The following is a 6,296-nucleotide window of genomic DNA, read 5'->3' as shown; positions in this document are numbered from 1 at the left end:
CACACACACACACACACACCTCCTTTCATTAAAGTCATTTTTCGAAAGCTACCCTGAAACGATGGCGAGTCGTTTGTTACAACCAGTGTTAAAAGTGAGGGAAAACACGAGGGACGTCATCCCCCTCTTTCAAAAATATCTATGGCGTCCCTCTACTTCCTAAAAAAATATAGTGGGCACAGATAGGCACGGGGGCAGTATAACGTCATGCCTTCCCCAACCTTTTCAGATCCATTTTTACCCCTGGTTACAATTCGATTTTGATGTTGTTGACACAATATTTTCATTGCGGATTTATCAAATCTTATTACCGTGAAGATTAGCACATACCTGACGAAATAGCTAAGGGTTGCCAGGCACTTATTCATATTGATTCACTGTGAATAAGTGGTAAGTATTCTTATCTTCCAGACGAGCGAGATCTCATATAACCTCACTGATGAAAAATAATATTAAGCTCCAAACAAACAAATACAAAACATTCTAAATTTCACGATAGCTTCGTAAATTGACATAATTACATTTCCTCTTTTAACGCAGTCCTTAATATTACCTAATTTTATATAGATACTATTTTTCCGTTATGTTACTCCATTAAAGAACCGGCTTTTAATATACATAAGGAAATGTAAAGATGAATTGAAAACTAGAACCACAATATGCTTACCATTTTCGAAAGTATTACACATGACTTCTCGACTCAAACTGATGTTATGACGTAAATTTCATTCATAAACATCTTTATTGAGCTTTCATTAACTTCTAATTTTCTTTGGTGTGTTTTAACAAAATACATGCTATAATCAATGCATATTTTCAAATTTTCAGTTTTAATACTCTTAAACTTAGCCTAAATTAAGAAATATTCATATTTAATGTATTTTAGCAGGACAATATGCTTTCAAATACATAATTAAAAGTAGAGGTTGCTCCTGAGGGAAGTCACAAAGTTAAAAAATTAAGGTTTTCTTGCTTCAAAGTAAGGGCAAAAAGTAATCTAATGGACTTAAAAGATGCAGGCCCGAATGGGAATACTATTGTGGGGCTCCAGGTTTCAGAAAAAACATGTAAAGACATCGCATTAAGACTATATCATCCCGGTATTCATGGAGGTGTCATATCACTTAATAGGCCTATTTTTTCATCAGAAGTTGGAAACGTAAAGAAATAAACTACTGCAGAATTAACTTTACAAAATATTGCTTGTTTGTTAATACAAACTATTCACTCCCTCAGATTCTAGATAGAGGCCAACAGGCTAACAGGCTATACGTTCCCTTGTTTGTTCATTTGTATATGAGATCCTGACCGCCCATATTGTTTTATACGGAAAGTACGTACACATGGAACACTTACAGAAAGTATTATAAAACATGCGTTTTCAGCTATACGTTTGCAGTCCAAAAACTACAGGATTTACAAATGTAACATACGATTTTACATACGCCACATACGCTTTTTTCTCCGTGTATGGTATTGAAGCATGATCTCAGATACATAGCTATTATCTACAGAGCACGACAATAAATGAGCCTCGAGGCTTGGGAACACAATAAAACTTGAAGGTGAACGTCTGCTTTTAACATATCTGGGATTGCAGTTCCTGAGCACAAAATTATCATCGGCCAAGATCGATTTCCGCTTCGCTGACTCGGGGTTGGATAGTTGGTTTCTTAACAATGGGGATGGGACGGGGGGAGGGTTAACATTCTTTAGAGCACTAACACATTCACTTTGAATGCCTTGGTGACAGGGGTTCAGAAGGTGTATACTGGATTGTGGACTACACAATGGTTCAATACTTGCATTATCATTTCACAATCAGTTTGGACATCTTCGTTACGCTGATTAAACGATAAAAAAAAATCACCTATAATTTATTCCTAATAAAAATCATTGGACAACAGTATTACAAGTCCTTCCACTGGTCTAGTGGCTAGCACGCGCGACTTTTGTGTTAGATTCCCTGTGGGAAAGTATTAAACGACAGTGGTTCAGATTCCACTATAAGTCCATGGAACTATAAGTCCATGTCTCATATAGCCTCGCTGATGAAAGGGGACGGTGAAAGATAATCAATTAATCAATCAACAGTATTTCAAATTTCAGCTGCATAAACAACCTATGACTTGAAGGACTAGTTCATTTTATTAAAGCACCTGTTTTAACGAAGTTTAGTATTAACGTGTCAGATATTTCTATGAAATAAGAAAAAACATTATTTTGTAACTAAATGATAGCCCTATCCACATAGATTCTGCAAACAGAAACAATGAAAATCGATATAAAAGTGACACATTATTTTAACAAAAATCGATTTAGATAATAGTTTGGGCTGCCGCAAAAATAGGAAAAGTTAGAAAACACCGATTAATTGTAACAACTCCATCAGGGTTGAAATTGGAGGGGGCATACGCCATTAATCAGCCTATTAAGGTGTACAAGCTCGCGAGCATGGCTCTTGCGCTCAACTGGGCTCGGGCTCAATAATTGAGCCCGAGCCTCAATGAAACAAGTCAATGCGAGCCCAACTCAGAGAAGTGAGCCCGAGTGCAATTGAGATCGAGCCCCAATGAAATACGTAAGCGCGAGCCCAGTTGAGACAAGTGAGCTCGAGACCGGGTGAGTGCAAGCCCAGTGGACAGAAGTGAGCGCGAGCCCAGATAAGATCAGTGAGTGCGAGCGCGAGCTCAGTTGGGAGAAGTGATCGCGAGTCCAGTTGAGACAAGTGAGCGCGAGCCCGAGTGAGTGCGAGCGAGAGTGAGCGCGAGCCCAGTTGGGAGAAGTGATCGCGAGTCCAGTTGAGACAGGTGAGCGCGAACCCGAGTGAGTGTGAGCCCAGTCGAGAGAGATGAGCGCGAGCCCAGTCGAGAGAGATGAGTGCAAGCCCAGATAAGATTACTGAGTGCGAGCGCGAGCCCAGTTGGGAGAAGTGATCGCGAGCCCAAGTGAGTGCGAGCCCAGTCCAGAGAGATGAACGCGAGCCCGAGTGAATACGAGCTCAGTTGAGAGAAGTGAGCGCGAGCGCGACTGAGTGCGAGCCCAGTTGAGACAGGTGAGCGCGAGTCCGAGCGAGCCCAGTGGAAAATGGCCATCTATGCTATATACATTGTTGCTCAAATGTAGGTATACAGTACTGTATTGATAAGCTAATTGCATTTATATTATTTCTTATTATTATCCATTAGATAGACTTAAATTCTTTATTATTTGTTCTTAATATGTTTTTACTCATATCTTAAGCTTGAAAGAGCCGAAGAAAATAAATCCATAAACTAGAATGTTATACTTGATCAATGCAGGGATGTATACCTACTTTTCGACCACTCTATATATTACAGATTATTTTAGCGCTACAAAACTTGTCAGCTACGTTTGCTAATGAAACATTGTGTTACTTCTCATCTCTTAAATAAGTTGTAAAGTAAAAAAAAAAAAAAATACCCTGAAATTGAACATGGAGTAGTAACGTAGTGGTGTTCTTTTTGTTGATTTACTAATAATGGAAAAGAAGTTTCGGCACTCACCATTTGATTTATCAGTGTTGATTATTATTTGTAGATGAAAACAATATTATCGGATTTTTAATATGCCACAAAACTTAATTCACGAAACATAAAAATCCAATGATATTACTCAACATGTAATAGCAACAAATACGGTAAGTTTGAAAAACCCTCCTCATTGATCTAGTCGCCGGTATCTATAGATGATTGAATTGTCTGCAGCGTTCTGCTGCGGATTACAAGACGCGGTTTATTCTGGGTTCGAATTCCACTGGAAAGCATCTGCATTTTTAAACTCCTCTCAGTGTTTGCGTGATGTCCCTCATGTTTGCGAGAAAAAGAAAAGACGGGAAAAGCAGGTGAGTACTTCAATTTTTGATTTAAAACAAAAATAATAAAGAAAATGGCTATTGTGCATTCCCTCGATGAACGAGGTTTTGAGTTCAATTCCCGGTGGTTGGATTGAAGTTTGGCATCCCTTTCAGAACCAAGGCTATAGAAGACATAGATCTACAGCTTATGATGTGATTCGAACCATATGATCTTTCGCCTGGAATCGAACCCGAGTGTTATGCACATAAGGCGCTTATGCTAACCATATAATCATACGCGCGAAATAGCTCAGTTCGCAGTGAAAGAGCATCAGATTCACTAAACTGTTTCAGATCCCTCCTTAAACTGTAGGTTTCATTGTAATTATATAGCATCTCTGCTCACTGCTAGAGTTAAGTACAAATCAGTCAATCAGCAAGTTTGAAGAAGGAATAAGAGCGAACATTTTCATTATATACTTCTAATAAGCTCTCTTGCGAGTATTAGTATACTGCCTGTGGCATGTGAGCCCAGAGTTTGATTCCCAGTTCGGATCCAGTGTTAACTTGTAGGATAGCCTCGCTGCTCCGAGTGACTATAAACTCTCATCAACAAACAACCAATTGTTTATTTGTAAATCTATCAATTCAAGCATTGAAAATTTGGTAATAAACGAAACGAGCCACAGACTTCAGAGATTGAGTGCAAGTGAATTGGAAACTTAAAGATTGTGTATGCAGAGTACCTGTGATTATTTTTATTTATTTACTAACAAAATTCCAAACAGAACTCTGGCTATTTAATAGACACAATTTCTTGGAAAGAAACTTCAGTGGTTAGTTAGTTTAACGGTAAACTTCATCGCTATGGCATCATGGGTTTGATTCTCTGTGAGACATGGGTTTGTCTACATCAAGATAGTCCATGTGAACACCTTAACTGAAAAGTAGCTGATGCGCGAACTTTGTGCGTGTGTTTGATTCCTGATGGGAATAGCATGTAGTCCTCGGTTCGATCCCAGCTCATGTCAAGTGAACTTTCGGGTGGACAAACACCGTTGTGCGTTGGTTTTCTCGGGGTTATCCCGTTTCCTCCCACTTTCTTCATTTCACCATTTCATTTATTCCTCATCATCACCATCTCCTTTAACCTAGCAGGCATAACTGTAGGACGTAAAACTTAATGATTTCATTTCATTTCCCTGATGGAATAATTGTTGCGGATACAAACACGAGTAGTAGATCAGATATCAGATTAAATGAGAATTTGTTTACTAAATATTAATTTAAACTTTCTTTGCTTCTTTACAATTAAGTGGTCAGTACTTGCTCAGTAGGCATACAACTTCGGCGCCGAGAAAGAAGTTTAAACACTAACCCGAGCAATCAATAGGTCTACCTTGGATGCAGTTTCCGTGATGGGATTTTTAAAAAGTATAAACTTTCACAATTTTTAAGAACTTAAAGTGAAGCGATTATTTTGATAAGAAATCTTGTTAATGTCTGGATATAATAGGTATAGCCTCCATTGCTTGTGAAACTGAGTGAGAAGGTGGAATAGTAGTAATTAGAATGGTTGACCACAAGATTTGTGCAAAATACTTCTCGTTGATGAGGCGAGCTTTAACTATACCCTTAAATAATTTTTCCAATGTGTAGTTCAAAATAATGACCTGTCTACTACTGTGATCCGATGTATGTTTTTGACTTCATTTATTTTGGTTGATTGATTGAAGTTCTGAGTACATTTTCGGTGCTGAGGTTATGAGATGTAGACCTACAGTTTGTGGAAACCAAGCCACTGTAATGCGTTTTGAACCCGGAAACCTGTACACACCAGAGACGCGCGCCCAAGCCACTAGTCTAGTGAGCTAAGACTTGACTAAGCTTATTCTTATTATTATCATTTTAATATCTCACTTGTGCTCCAATTCTAAGGGAGACAGAGATGATGAGAATGAACGAAATGGTGGAAGGGAATGCGGGGAAACGAGAAAGCCCAGAGGAAACCCGCGCAGATGGAGTTTTTCACAACAAAATATTAGTAGTAGTCAGAACTGCGTAATATTCTTTTTCATCTGTACTACTATAGATAGTAATGTAAATTTTGGAGAGTATATTCCTTTGTCACGAAAGTATGGAAGAAGGAAAGGTTTTTGGAAATATTCATTTTAAGGAGGTCCAGAGAAATTCAAAATTTCCTCCAAGACTAATGTATCTCGGGAATCACAAGCGTTAGAGTTATGGAACTCGACATATGAACTCTTCGTTAAAAATAAGGAAAGTCGTGTTTCAGCGTTTTCGTTTTTTTTTTTATTATTATTATTATTTTTAAGGAGGAAAGGGGAACATTTATAAAATGGAACCACCGCAAGCGTTGATAATAAAATTAATTTAAATACTGAGCCATTTTAACATTTAGAAACTATAGGGAAAAAGCTTATTGTACATGACGTGCAATATATTGTACGCATAAAAT

This window comes from Thermobia domestica, unplaced genomic scaffold, assembly GCF_964235325.1.
Source record: "Thermobia domestica unplaced genomic scaffold, izTheDome1.hap1.1 HAP1_SCAFFOLD_1127, whole genome shotgun sequence".
In the NCBI taxonomy this organism is placed as follows: domain Eukaryota; kingdom Metazoa; phylum Arthropoda; class Insecta; order Zygentoma; family Lepismatidae; genus Thermobia; species Thermobia domestica.
This window is presented reverse-complemented; position numbering follows the sequence as displayed.